The 15,538-nt window shown below is 40.9% G+C and overlaps 1 protein-coding gene across 15 annotated transcripts in view; it reads right to left on the bottom strand.

The window, feature by feature from the left end:
* Nucleotides 1–11,218, bottom strand: part of FKBP5 (FKBP prolyl isomerase 5) — a 96,808-nt gene extending 85,590 nt beyond the window's left edge. For 9 of the 15 annotated variants that reach the window (XM_082662655.1, XM_082662639.1, XM_082662637.1 and 6 more), the window contains exons 1-2: nucleotides 11,117–11,218; nucleotides 5,572–5,676 (exon numbers count right to left, since the gene is read on the bottom strand). The gene's annotated coding sequence lies outside the window, so the exon portion shown is untranslated. Of the gene's footprint in view, nucleotides 1–5,571; nucleotides 5,677–10,326; nucleotides 10,489–10,568; nucleotides 10,738–11,116 lie in introns of those variants that run through there. The other 6 variants (XM_082662646.1, XM_082662644.1, XM_082662645.1 and 3 more) reach the window with 4 other exon arrangements.
* Nucleotides 11,219–15,538: the final 4,320 nt, after the last annotated feature.

The raw sequence follows: 15,538 nt of genomic DNA, 5'->3' as shown, positions 1-15,538 counted from the left end.
TAAGAATAGTAATGCCTGTCCAAGAAGTGTGATCATGGGCTTCTCATTAAGAATAGAGTGAATTATTACCACATTATTCCTGGCAGTAAAATTATTTCTTACCTTGGTGTTTGACAGCCGTTAGTAGAAAGATTATTGGTAATACTACTGTAATTCCCACCCAGATGGTTAAGAGTCATACTAGGACGACAGTAAAAAAGCAGCCCTAGTTTAGCTCTGAAAGGTACAGGCCACTAATTAATTAGCTGTGGATCCTGACGTTACTTCCTCTGGACCTCAACGTCCTCATCTGTACAATAAGACTGCTGGACTAGAGCATACTTCCCTACCTTCCTCCCCCTTTTTCCCTCTCCCTGGCCCTTTCTACTTTATGACTTCGGTGATTTAGGATCTAGACTGGGATTTTTGAGGACAGAGAGGTAAATAGCAGAAACCCACTTAACTCTGGAGAAAAGGAATAAGAATTATGTAAACAACTAGAATATGGAGAGAAAAAGAGAAAGCCCAAAATACATGTTTACAAAAACAAATGGACAAATTAAAGAGGCATAATGGTTCAGAATAGAGGATCATGAGCTTCATTGTCAAAATTAGTATGATAGTAGTTTCAGTTATATGACATCAGGAAAGATAGTGAGAAGTGCTAGAGATACAGACTTAGAAATGTTATTTGTAACACACAACAATGCTTTACAAATAACCCAAAAAATCTTCCCAAGTTCCCCCAGTACATATGGAAAAGATGCCATACTCCCTGGCTTAATCATTCATAATTCTGCCCTAACATAATCACTCACTATTTTCCAACAGGTTATTCCCTCCAGTCCATTTGGCTTCATCATTTCAGACAAACCTATGAAATCTCCCCTTCACTGTCACTCAGTGTTCTGTCAAATGCTTTCTCCCTTCTTCCAATTTATAATAACAATTTATCATGCTCTAACCATGTTTGAGGCACCATTCTAAGCACTTGACATGTATAAACTCATTTAATTCTCTCAACAATCCTAGGAAGAAGGTCAAGTAACTTGCTAAAGATTACACAGTAGCAGAGTCAGGATTCCAACACAGGCAAACTGGTTCCAAGGAGCCTGTCCTCCTAACTTGCTAACTAGTCCTACAAGGCTTAGGTGGAGTTCTGTCACCTTCCTGAAGTTCTCACCTGCATAGCAATTATTCCTGCCTCTTGAGACCTTAAGTAAACCACTCCTTTGTCATTTACCACAAGACCTAGGTTGTTATTTATCTTTTGTGCACATGTTCTATCTTTTCTAAGGACAGGATCTTGTCTTATTTATTCTGTAACAACACTACTTAGAACCTAACACAACTTATTATCTGGAACACAAAAGTGCTTATTAATGAAACTATAATAGCATTTAATATTTATTGAAGACATATGCCAGGTTCTGGGCTAAGTACTTTATATGTATTGTCTCATTTATTCCTCACAACCCTTCGGTAGGTATTAATACTGCCTGCACCTCCTATTATTATAGATGAGGAAACTGAACTTAGAGAGAAGCTACATATCTTGTCCCATATCACAAAGTGGTGGTGACAGTCTTACTTAAGGGTCTAACCAGAATCTTAATCTCCAGCCAACCACAAAACACCCTGAAGAAAGAAGCAGTCCTAACAACAACTCAGTTCAACTTTCACTACTCTGCAGCACTATGCTGAACACCAAGGATTCAGAATTAGAGGCACAGTTGCTGCCCTGATGAAACTCACAGTGCACTAAGACTTCAGGATCAAACTTTGATATCACAAGCAGAGCCACCATCATCAAAACTTAAGGAAGATTTTAACTTATATTTTAAATCAAAATATCTAAATAATCCTTGGAAACTCTTCCATCCCCTTCCTTCTCCCTTCAGGCTTCCCCCACTCTCTCTACCCTAGGACTAATCTCTCTAGTTTCTGTATTATCGAGTAGAAGGATCCCACTAATCCTGACAACTACTAGGATGTCTAAATTTAATTTATCAGTAGCTCAGACTCAAGGGTCTATTTGGCGAATTCCATGTCCATAATGAAATATGGGCAATGGACAGCTAGAAAAAACCAGTAGCAAGGAGAAGCAGCAAAAAGAGGGAGATGAAAGTCACACTGTATAGCAAAGAAAAAGCAAGAAAAGCAGGAAAGTGGACACAAATAGAAGGTGAAAGTGGGTCCAGAATAAATCCAGTAGAGAGATGTAGATAAATGAAAACACTAAAATCTAATTCATTTTGCGAATGCTGACTCCTTTAATTTTTTCCTAACTTCTAATGGAAACAGAAAAATATGTAGGTGAAACAATTACTGAAAAAATCATTAACCAGGAACAGTATATAAATCAGGAGTTTTTCCCCTGAAAAACCACTCATTTTAGAATTTCAGAGCTGCAAAAAGACCTTAGATCACTATCTAATCCAACCCATTCATTTTACAATTAATATAAGGCTCAGTAAGGTTAAGTAACTTTAACTTTCCCAAGATCATGTAGCAACACTCCTGAATCTCATCCCTGTCTATGCCTACTATACTAGGCTTCCTAGAAACGGTGTAATTTTCTCTTCCATTTTCCACTCGTAATAACTATTAAATTAATTTCTGCATAAGTATCTCAGAATCCCCATATTATTCCTACTTCTCATAGAAGAAAATAATCAGGTATTCTGGATTATCTAAAACAATATCAAATTTTATTCTCTTATCCCCAAAGTCAGTAATCTTAAATTGGGTCTTGATTTCTACAAGGAAGAAATTCAAACATTTCCCAGAAGAGCAGAAAGAAGAAAGAGCTCCATAAGCTGACCAAAAGCAAGCCAAGTTGATAAGCTACAATCCATCTGTAAAGGACTCAGGCCCAAGACCACTGGAGGGTGGACGACTGCTAGTGGGAAGTAGAATGGATATCACTTATTTTCCCATTTCTATTTAATATCTTCCCAACTAACCTCAGGTTCCTATCTTTCTGACAACCATCAATTCTAGGAGCCTGTAAAAAGAAGGGAAAGTAATGAGGTAAGAGTATCATGTCACTTTCGGCACAATGGCTTTTTGATAAGAACTATCTTGGTCAGGAAATATGCCACAAGGAATAGAAGGGTTTTTGGGTAAACCCACAGATCTTTATTTTTACCATAAAAACACAAGAAGTCCTGAAAGTGTGTTATATACACTCAGTATTTCCCCCACTGCAAAGCACCTGCAGATATTCTGCTGGAAGGAACTCATTCTGGGCTATTTCTGTGGTCCAAGAAAGTCTGCTGCCTATATCCCTTGATAAACTGTGGGCCCTGCTGGCCATCGTTCACGAGGTTATTAGAGCTGAGTGATTTGGAAATCGTCTCTATCACCTTGGTTTAAATATAATGATTTCCTAGCCCTTAAAAATTATGTGTTTGCTTATAAGACTGACTGAAGCCTTCTCTGAAAGGGAAGAAAATGCCCTATTTTACTTTAGGAACATACCTTAATTTTGATATGTATGAAGTTCATTATAGATTAGGGATAACTTCCTGCTAACATGTTACCCAAATTAGGACAACTGGAGTGGAAATGAAAAAGGACGAAAAGATAAAAAGACATTTAAAAACAAAGTGATTTAGTGGCTCACTGAGCTTAAGAAGCAAAGGAAGAGTAAAAAATGACCAGTAAGAATAATGGTGTCACAAACAGCTAAAGAGGAAAGTCAGGAAGAGAAGCGTTTTGACTGGGGGTGGAGAGAGGGGGTGTTGGTGTGCAGTTGCTACAGAGATGGTATTTAAACATATTTAGTTTCAAGACATAAGTGAAAATTTGGGCCTCAGTTTTGCAAGGCCTGGAGTTTAGACATAAGATATACATTTGGAGCCTAAAAAAGCACAGCAATGACTGAGTTTTTAGAGAAAGAGAAAGTAACAGCAAAACATTTAGACAACAGCATTCCTCAGACACTACACTTTGAAGATAATCTAACTTACCAGATGAACAGTACTACCTTATTCTATAGATTAGAATATTTGGACTAATTTATTATAAATAAAAGGCTAAAAAATTAATCTTTCTTTTCCAGGCTATGAATTGACAGAAAGGAATTTAGAATAAAAATAGTTTCATAATTACTGATTGTCCAAAGTTAAGTCTCTGAGTTAAAACACACTGCTTTTCAGATTTCTCTATTTACAACGAAACTTTTGAAAAAAATTGAGAGAAAAAATCTGGTACACTAATACCACTACTATTTTACAATATTTGTGAGAATGTATCAGTTTTTAAAAGCACACTAACCAAAATGCTGATAATTAATAAATCTGAAGAATGGGTATATGGAGGTTCATTATTATTCTCTCCAGTTCTGGATATGTTTAAAACTTTTATAATAAAGAAGTCTAAAAAAAAGGCTACCTACAGATATTTTTAAAGTTCTATCTGCAGTTAGGGTTTGACAACTCAAAACAAAATTCTAAAAACTTTTCAAATAATGTTTTATTCATGCTCAATAGACCAATGAAATTTACTGTGTATGAAAGGGAGATAAGGCCCTGTCATTTCAGAGGAACATGAATATGTTCATTAAATGGAGAAAGTCCTCCTTTTATCCATGTTGGTTGAGTTGGACATTTGTCATTTTTCTCTTCAAAGAACTTATATTTGTTAAAGAAAAATATATAGACCATATAAATGTATGGTTTTTGTTAGTAAAGGCAACATAAATGTTCATCCCCAGTTATCAATGATTAATTTGCTGAAATTGCTGGCTAGTCATTCTGTTACTTCAAATCATATTCCACTCTAGTACATAACCAAATAAACAAATTTCTTATGTGGATGCAAAAAACTGATTAAAAAATGAATATCCATAAATAATGCCCAATCCTAAATTGTGAAGAACACATATTTAAGATTATATAAAATAGTAAGTCGAGAAAAAAAGCTGAACGTTTTAAACAACTGACATAGTTTTAGGGCTGCTGTAGAGTGATTTGCTTTAAATTAAACCTATTTAAATTACAGTTTAAACTAACAGTGAGCATCAAATTCACCACCTTAGATTTACCACTTAACCTACGATCAAGATTAGTTTATATGGTTTACAAGCACCAATCCTTCCCCCTACTATAAATACCACCCACAAATGACAACCAGCTTTGTTTGCCTCTTCTTTGTCTGGTGAGTTCCAGGACAGTAAGGACTGCACGTTTGTGCAAAACCTAGCACACTGAAGGTGTGCAACTCTCTTAACAGGAATTATCAATTCCCAGGAAGCTATCGCTAGGTATCAGTCTCATTCCCTAGGTGACTGACACAGGATAACAAAATAAAGCACAGTTTCCTGGCTGGCAGTTGGCCTTGAATTATTTTCAGGATCTTGTCTCTTCTAACAGAAATATGCTGCCATGAAACTTCAAAGAGAAGCAGCATAGATACATATATGTAGAGACAAAAGACTGTCAGTAATTCTCTTCTCCTACATCATTATTAAAGCACTGCTTAATTTCAAATTGAGGTATTTCACTTTTTTCAGATAACAGGGTCATTCTCCTCATCTTCAACAAATTTTTATAGTTTTTTTTCCTTATGAAAGTAAAAGTTACATACCATAAAATGCACGGATCTTAAGTATTCAGCTGGGTAAATGTGAACAAATGTATACACCAACAGTTGGTGAATCTGGAAGTTCCTCGTACTGGTCTTGCAACTGTTCTGTAAGTTAAAAATTACATGAAAATGAAAACTTACCCCAAAGGTGTACACTTGAATTCCATAGCTTGATTCCCAAATCAAGTTATAGAATATTTCCATTACCCTAAAAAGTTCCTTTTTGCCCCTTTCCAGTCATCCACAGCCCTTACCCAGAAACCATTGTTCTGATTTCTATCACCATACCTAAATCTGGCCTGTTCCCATATTTTTTATAAATGGCATCTTATAGTACATACTTGTGTTTGGCTTCTCTTGGTCTGAATAATATTTGAGATTCATCTATGTCACTGTATGAATCATTAGTTCATTACTATTGTGAAAAAGCTGCTATGAACATTTTTAATCAGTCTTTCTGTGTACATGTACTTTATTCCTCTTGGTGTAGCAAGATTTCATTTAAAAAAAAAGGTTTCACATATAAATAAGCCTGTGAAGTCACACAGTATAGATAGATGGATTGATTTATATATATACATATAACAAACATACAGTTACATATATAATGCAAATATATATAGCATAGATACTTTATCTACCTGTGTGTATATATTTATGTGTGTGTGTATATATATATGTGTGTGTGTCTCTACAAATGGATTCTGAGAGGTCCACCTAGGACCAACAAAGATATTTTAAAAGACCTTATAGGGCTTCCCTGGTGGCACATTGGTTAAGAATCCGCCTGCCAATGCCAGGGACATGGGTTCGAGCCCTGGTCCGGGAAGATCCCACATGCCACGGAGCAACTAAGCCCGTGCGCCACAACTACTGAGCCTACGCTTTAAAGCCTGCGAGCCACAACTACTGAAGCCCGCGGTGCCTAGAGCCTGTGCTCTGCAACAAGAGAAGCCACAGCAATGAGAAGCCCTTGGCGTGCCACAACGAAGAGTAGCCCCGGCTCGCCGCAACTAAAGAAAGCCCGCGCACAGCAACAAAGACCCAGCTCAGACAAAAATAAACAAATAAATTCATTTTTTAAAAAAAGACCTTATAAAGTTCATAGTGCAAGTAAATTTAAGATAGGAAAGATGACATTTCAATTTTTCTTAATAAGTATTATGTTTTAACCTAAGACTAATTCAAAAGAGAAACAAATTTCTTTCCATGTAAATTACCCTGTTTTGCTTCAATGAAATACCCTTCTTCTCATAACAAATCCCCTTCTCAAACTAGAATTTCAAAACATTAAATATTACCATCCACCATGTAATAATTTTTTATGCTAGGGGCCAAATCCAAAATCTGTCAATATTCTATTCTACTGTCTTGCTTTTTTAAAAAGTTAGAAACATGGAAATAATTCCATTGGCTAATGTTTAACATGGGTAAAGACCATTTCATCCTCATTCAGAACACTGTATATTCTGAAAAAGGCTAGGATGTTTTCTGTTCCAAAAAGTATCTTACTACAGCATTAAGTCTGTGATAGAGACATTCTAACCTTCTAATTCTGTGTGTAATTTTCGGCAGACAGTAGAGGAGGATCTTTAATTTCCAGAGATAGAACACTGAGAAACATACACACAAATCTGATTTTTGATGAGATCAATTTGAAATTCCCAGCCCTGTTTTTGATAATCAGATGATCATTTTCAGGGAACTAGGAATGGCTCCTTATTTAACATCATACATAAATTGCCAAGACTGAGGCTGAACACTACAAACGGTTCCAGAAATTTACCATCATCTGCTTCAGGAAGGGTTTGCAACTACAAAAGGGAAAAAAAAAACCTCTTCTAGCCTTTGATTTTTCTCCATCTTTTATTCTTCCTTCCAAACAATGAACAATTTCAAGACCATACAATTCAAATGTACCATATATATTTTTTTTTTAAAAATAAATTTATTTATTTATTTTTGGCTGCGTTGGGTCTTCGTTGCTGGGCGTGGGCTCTCTCCAGCTGCGGTGTGCGGGCTTCTCACTGCGGTGGCTTCTCTTGTTGCGAAGCATGGGCTCTAGGTGTGTGGGCTTCAGTAGTTGTGGCTCGTGGGCTGTAGAGTGCAGCTCAGTAGTTGTGGCGCACAGGCTTAGTTGCTCCCCAGCATGTGGGATATTCCCGGACCAGGGCTCGAACCCGTGTGCCCTGCATTGGCCGGCAGATTCTTTTTTTTTTTTTTAGGCAGATTCTTAACCACTGCACCACCAAGGTAAGTCCCGTGGCTACTGTTTTTAAATCAATAGTTACGTGATTTACGTACCAACGTCCACCTAATCTCTGGTGAGTGTAGATGTAATTTTCCTTACACTTTTGGGGACATAATGTCAGAAGTTAGAAATGCGCTGTAAAAAAATTCAGAATGTGAAGCAATGAAAAAACAAAATCTAATTACTAATCAGCTAGGTTAGAAAGTTCACACAGTCTCAGAATTATAAAATGTATAAAATATTTAATTGTTCAGCATAAAATAATTACAGAATTTAGTGTGCCAAAATATATACAATATAGATTCTTTGTTAGGAATTGTTGAAAATTATATTAAAGGCCTACAGAAAATATTCTTAATGACAGATACAGCATGCATACTACTGTTAAATAAAGCAGTATTAATGTCTAACAGTATCATGTGATCTACCCTCAAATTTAGCTTGTTTAATATGTGTCCCTGTTCTTTTGTAGCTTTATTCATTCAAAAATATTTGCCCACCCCCAAACTAAAAAGGAGCCACACCTGAGGGTCAGTGACTTAAAAACACTCCCAACATTTATTGTGTAGATGCAAGAATTCAACTTATGCTTAATTTTGAAGCTGTAATGTGGTTGATAATTTTATGATATGGTCTACCGCAAGTTAAAGTGGACAACAATCAGTAATTAAAATATGTAAAAACTGAATTTGAAAATGGTCTTTTAATTAAAGGGCACTTCCATAGTTAAAGTTCCCCAAATATGCTTTACGTAAATAAAACTAAGGAATATAGCTTTAATTTATGATATGTGGTATATTTAAGCATCATTATAGGATAATGACTATAAAATTTCTAATTACACATAGTAGTTAAACTAATATATTCCTATACACTTTAAAGGACAATTACCCATAATTGTCCTAAACTAATATATTCCTATACACTTTAAAGGACATCACCCATAACCCCAGTCTCATAAGATTCCTTAGAACTACTTATACATAATAAAACCCACTCTGCACGAGTCACTGTTCAAACAATCTACCTTCACTAAACATCAAAAAGCCAACTCAGCTTTCAACAGTAATAACTTCTTCTACAGCTAGAGAAAGAGGATGCTCTTCCTTCTCTAGACTGGTTCTAAGGTAAGAAGCCTTTAGGAAACAAAACAACCTAAAATATGTATCCTTTTCCAATCCAAGGATAAACGGAAAATTGAAGATTTCACTAGTTGCCTAATCGAATATTTTAAAATGTTCATGTTGAACTGGTTAAAATCATGTTTTAAAAAAGAAATTCACCCAAAATTCCCATCACTAAAAAATTGAAGATTCAGAAACACACTTGTTTTGTTAAATATTGTAAAGACAAAGACCTCACAGCATATAAGCCTGTTGTTTTAGAGAAATAAAACATTTTATAAAGTCCATCTTTGATTTTTTTTAAATCCCAAGTAGTCACAACTAGACTATTGGTTAAAGAGTTCACCTTTAAAAGGTGTTACTAATTAGCTGCGTAAGTAACTAAAATTACTATTCAATGAAACACTAATAAAGTACCATAATTAAAATAACGGTCCTTAAGAAGTTAAACTTACATCTCTTAAGTACAAATCATACCCAGCATAGATATAAAAAAGACACATTAGAAGAAAATAACTGAGTAATCTAAATCAACTGCTCCTCACAAATGAATGTTATTAATAACCTTCATAATATATTTTAAAGTAATTATACATTATTTTAAAACTTTTTTTTTCTATAGATGCCCTAAATTGGTCAGGGCCATAACTGTAGATTGTTAAGTGAGGTCAGATGGGAGAGAGAGAAACAGAAAATAAGTGAAACGTATAACAAATAAAAATTTCCCACAAGAATAAGAAGTTTTTCAACTCTATCCTTGGGGGAAAAAAAAAAACTCTTATGCGGGGCCGGGGGTGTGGTGCGGGAGAATTCCCACAGACTACTCAAAATACTGAACCAAAATATGCCTTAACTTTTCCCTTGTCTAAAATCTAACAAAACGGTAAGACAATGAAAAGAAACACTCCTGTGAGCCCTCAGAGAGGCAAAGAAAGCTCCCATTCAACGCTAAGCCTTATTCCACTCCTGTAAAGTAAATCCAAAACCACGAGCTCAAACTGCTTCATGAAGAATTTACTGAATGGCGGCCAAACGTTGTACACGCTACCCTGAACCACAGTGAAGGATATCTAGAGTTCTGCATTCTCCATTTACAACCTGTACCTTACTATGCATGCTTTCGCCACCACTGCAGAAACCGATTTTTTCAAAGATGTTCCTCCCGGCAAGTCAATGGAAAGAAGGCAATCTACACGCTGACAACACCCGCCCCCCACCTTTTTTTTCCCCAATCAATACTAGTTTTGACTACTATACTGCGGCCAGCACACCTTTTTAGAAATCATTAAGGGAGAAGGCGTTATAACGTCCCAGAGTGAACTGAATACTGAGCTCTGAAACAACTTTTCACTGGCTTTCACCTGGCACTAGGATTATCACCTGTTAGAACGCCGCCGCACCCGCACCCTCTACGAGCGGCCGAGAGCGGGGATGCTGTTCCCAGTCACTGGTCCCTGGGCGGCAGGTGAAGACGGTGAACGCGCATCCACACCCACCGCCCGGGGAGCGCAAACCGAAAGCCAGGACGGCGGCGACGGGACGCTCCGTTATCCTCACTCTCGGCTGGCCCGCCAGGTGAGCGCGGCTCCATCGCGCCCGCGGCGTCCCGGTGCACGGCTCACCCCGGCTCCACTTCTCCCGCCGCCCGGGCCCCGGAAAGCGAAGTTTCTCTCCCGCCCGCGGCAGCTGCTGTTCACGCGCCTCCCGGCTCTCCGCCGGTCCCGCCGTCTGCTCCGGGCTGCCGCGGTCACGGGCGCCGGGCCTCGGGCGAGTCGGGGGCCGCGGACGGGAGCCGTGACCTGTCACCCCGGGAGGGAAACAAAAGCCGGGTGAGGACCAGCGGGCGCGACCGGCCTCGCCTCCGAGAGAGAAAGCGCGGCGGGGGGCGGGGAGCCGCTCCAGGAGCCGCCGGCTCCGCGCCTCCAGGAGGGAGCCCCTGCCCCGCGGCCCGGCGGGACGTAGAGGAGCCCCGCAGCGGAGCTAGGGGCCTCCAGCGCGCCCGTCTGGGGGCTCCCCAGGCCCCCCTGGCCCCGACGCGCCGCTCCCGGGCTGGGGAGCCGCGTGAGGGGGCGGGGAGGCGGCGCAGCGGCGGCCGGACCGCGAAGCAGGGAATTCGGCTCCCTGGGCTTAGCGACCACACTCCCCATCCCTGCGGCCATGGAGCCAGTACCTGTCGCCGCGGTTGTTCGTCTGCTCTGTCTCTCTCCGCCTAGCCCGCGAGCCGCTGCCCCTCAGCCCGCCCTGCAGGCCACCCGCGCGCCGGACGCCGCCGCCCGAGACTGGCAGCGCCCGCGAACCGGCCCGAATCCCCCGGGCAGCGCCCGGCGCCGTCCCACCCCCTCCGGCCGCAGGACCCGCCTCCCATAGGGCCCCGGGGCTGTCAGTCCGCCCCCAAAAGGCGCGCGGGCTGTCGCTCCGCCTGTCCGGATTGGCGGCCGCGCGCCGTCCATGCAAATAAGGCCCCGCCCCCGACCATTTGCACCTCCGCCTTGGTGTAACCTCCGCCTCTCCCCGCCAGCCCACGTGTCTGGCCCTTGCCCTTTGTGGGGGCTGGAGGGAAGGGATGGAGGAAACTGACCGACACCCTCTCCCACCATCCCTTATCTCCGGGAAAACTAATGCCTAAAGAAGCTAGTTGACTAAGCATACGGATCTCTCTCTCTGAAAGCTCTGCCCTCCTGTCTGCCCACTAGACCTGCCCTGAGGATGGAGAGTGACAGACCAGGCTTGTTTGTGTGAGGTTAGCCCCAGGAAACAATACCAGGAACTCAAAGTTGTCCATTTGGAACTGGGGAAAATCCCACCTGGAGAACCATAGCACATAGCACATAGCACTTCCCTCTGGACACTCAGGGACTGTGAAGACTACGCTTTCCTGTGGCTTTCTACCTTTCAAACATGAGATCCCAGGTGACTGAGAGAGCAAAGGGCCTTAAAAAATGTCTGTGTTCTCTGCCACCTGCGAAAGGGTAGACCTGCTGAGCAACTCAGCTTCAGGAGGTGCTCAGTCCCCTCCAATGAAATGGCCACCCAGAGATTCAGATGAGGGGACTGAGCTAGCCACCTGGGCCTTAGGGAGTAGCTAGCTCAATCTCATTTTTGAGAAAACAGAAACCTGAAGTCCCATAGCTATGGAGCTTATTAATTACCTATGGAAACCTAACATCTCCTAGCTCCACAACTGCTGTCTAAGCTATATCACCTGGGTCATTTAGGCATTGACGAGGAGCTTCTACAATTCACCATCCCTGCCTTCAAGAGGTGCTGCCTGCAGAAATAACCACTAGAGCTGACACTGAAACCTCGTCAAGGGCAAAGGCCCTGTCTCAGTGCCTAGAAGCTTTCCTTTTTACCAGATGCCAGGGAGAGTCACTGAAACAATTTATTTGTGCATTAATTCAGTAAGACAATGGTGATTAAAACTACTCTGCGTATTAACACCAGTTGATTAAGCATCTACTATGCTTTTTAACAGCAAGTATTAAGCACTGTGCTGTGTGCAGGGTATACAGAGGTGAGAGGACACTGTCCCAGTCCTTAAGGGCTTCAGCCTAAAAGACAGTGACATCCACATTGCATATCAGTGCTCCTTATGTTTCAGAGACTGTGACAGATGTCTGCATAGGGAGTGGCTATGCATAGGCCAGTGGATGACTCCAAGGAGAGGGGAATTTGCTCTTCCTGGGAGAGTCAGGAAAGGCCTGGAAGAGGTGACTCTAGAGCTGAGTCTTGAAAGATAAGTATTAAAAGATGGTGTTTTTGCCAGACTGACAGATGTGGAAGAGGAAGGAAAGGAACTCCCCTGGGCCGAGGCGGGGGGTGGGGGTGCAGAGGAGGGAATAGCAGGAGCAAAAAGAATGCAGACCTGGAAAAGCCTAGTAACTGAGGGAACAGCAAGGAACAGTGTGGGCAAATCTGCAGGGCTGTGTGGCCATGTCACATGGTCTGGGACCAGGCTCTTCCAGGAGGAAGACAGAAAGACCCAGGAGGCTGCCAGGCTGTGTTGTAACACACCGCAGCAAACAACAACAGGCCCTGTAGATACAGCTGCAGACTTTTTTTTTTTTTTTTCTAGGCCAGAGTCTGTGGGGAACAGTCAGTTCCACAGTTCCAATGGCAGCCTGGCTGGCCACACCCACTCTCTCAGAAAACCACTCCGGTCACTGCACTTGCCTGCCTCAGCATTTGGAAACACGCGTGCTTGCAATTTCCCTAAGCACTGCTGCCCTTCAGAATGCAAAGATAACGTGGGCTATGGCTGCAGACACCTGGGTGTGAGATGAGCAACCCTTTCCTCGTGCGCACAGGAGTCCTCTGCAAGGCCTGTCACCACAGATGGCTTCATGGGAGTGTAACCTGTGCTCAGATTAATGCTCTGCTGTTACTGTCCTGAAATTCTTAATGTTTTAACAAGGGGCCCACATTTTTATTTTGTGATGGGACCAGCAAATTATTTGCCCATCCTACCTGTCACTGTTAATACCCCTAGGAATGCTTGTGATACTGCTCAAACCATATCTCATTTAAAATACTTAGCGTGGGGAATTCCCTGGTGGTCCAGTGGTTAGGACTCTGCACTTTTCACTGCCCAGGGCACGGGCTCAATCCCTGGTCAGGGAACTAAGATCCCAGAAGCTGCATGGCACAACCAAAAAAATTAAAAATAAAATAACTTGGTTTGTTCATATGCATTGTAACACCTGATTCTCACAGTGACAACGTGGAGTGGGCCTATATTACCGGTCCCATCTATCAGTTGAGAAAACTGAAGTTTGGCAACCTTCTCCAGGTGGCACAGCTAGGAGGTGGCAGAGTTCATATTTGAACTCAGCCCACCCAAGCACTATTCCATCCACTTCAGAGCTACCTCCATGTCAGTTTCAGAATCCTTTCAAACGTAGATTTGTACATGAAAGATTTTAAGAGTCAGAACACCTGATGGAATGGATATCTGTCATTTCATGGCTATCACCTTTTAAATAGTTGTTCATCAATTTTGAAAAACTCTCAGCCATTGTATGTTCAAATACTCTTTCTGTACATTTTCCTCTTTCCTTCTGGGACCCCAGTTGAAATATATATTAGACCTTCTCACTACATCCCTTTCTTCTGTATTTTCTATCTTTTGTCCTTCCATGCTTTGTTCTAAAAATTTCTTCTCTTTCAGTTCACTAATTCTCTCTTCAGCTTTTTAAAAAAATTCTCCTCTTAAACCCATCCACTGAGCTCTTAAATTTGGTTATTCTATTTTTTTTAGTTCTAGAATTTCTATCTGGTTCTTTTTCACATCTGCTATGTCACTTCTTATATCCCTTAGTGCCCTACTTAATTTTCAAGCTCGGCTTTTCTCTCCTTAAACATAGTAAGTATAGTTGTTTTAGGGTCTGTGTCCCTGGTGGGGGGAGGAGCACAATCTGGAGTCCTGGGGGGGTCCACATCCATTGTCAGTTTTTCCTACTGGTTCTTCCTCATGTTGTTTTATCTCCTCATGTACCTGGTTATGTTTTGGACATTGTATTTGAAAAATCATTTGAGACGTTGATGATAGTATCTTCCTCCAGAAAGGATTTCCATTTGTTTCTGCAGGCATCCTGGGATACCAGCAAGCTAGGATCACCTTAACCCAATTTCAGGGGCTTCTGATTTTCTGAACCTCTCTGATAACTTGAAGCTAGACTAGAGTCTGTGGGAGGGTTTGTTCATTTATGGTTTCCCCTTACTCAGTGCTACAGTTCTTTGAGGTCCCAGTTGAAGATGGGGAGTTTTTTTTTCAGTTATATATTGTTTCATAGCAAACTGTCCCCAAATTTAGCAGTTTAAAACAGATGTCAGTAGATTTTTTCTTAAAGGGCCAGATGGTAAATATTTTAGGCTTGCAGGCCATATGGTCTCTATCATAACTACTCAACTCTGTCATTATAGTACAAAACAGACATAGACAACACATCAATGAATGGCCTGGCTATTTAACAATAAGATTTTATTTGTAAAGATAAGCAGCCACCCTCAACCTGATAAAGGACATCTACAAAAAACCACAACTAATATCGTGCCTAACGGTGAGAAACTAGATACTTTTCCCAGAAAACAAAACAAGGAACAAGACAAGGATGTCCACTCTTGCCACCTCTATTTAATATTGTACTGGAGGTCCTAGCCAGGGCAATTAGTTAAGAAATAGAAATTAAAAGGCGTCCATGGTGGAGCCACTATGGAAAACAGTATGGAGGTTCCTCAAAAAACTAAAACTAGAACTACTGTATGATCCAGCAGTTCCACTCCTGGGTATACATCTGAAGAAAATGAAAACACTAATTCAAAAAGATACATGCACCCAATGATCATAGCAGCATTATTTACAATAGCCAACATATGGAAACAACCTGTGTCCATCAACAGCTGAATGGAAAAAGAAAATGTGGTTGGTAGATAGATAGATATACACAACGGGATATTACTCAGCCATAAAAAAAGAATGAAATTCCGCCATTTGTAACAAATGTGGATGGACTGAGAGAGCATCATGCTCAGTGAAATGTCAGATGGAGAAAGACAAATACTCTGTTATCATTTATATGTGGAATCTAAAAAA

The sequence above is a fragment of the Grampus griseus genome (assembly GCF_964374135.1).
Source record: "Grampus griseus genome assembly, chromosome: 10".
Lineage (NCBI taxonomy): Eukaryota > Metazoa > Chordata > Mammalia > Artiodactyla > Delphinidae > Grampus > Grampus griseus.
This window is presented reverse-complemented; position numbering and strand designations above follow the sequence as displayed.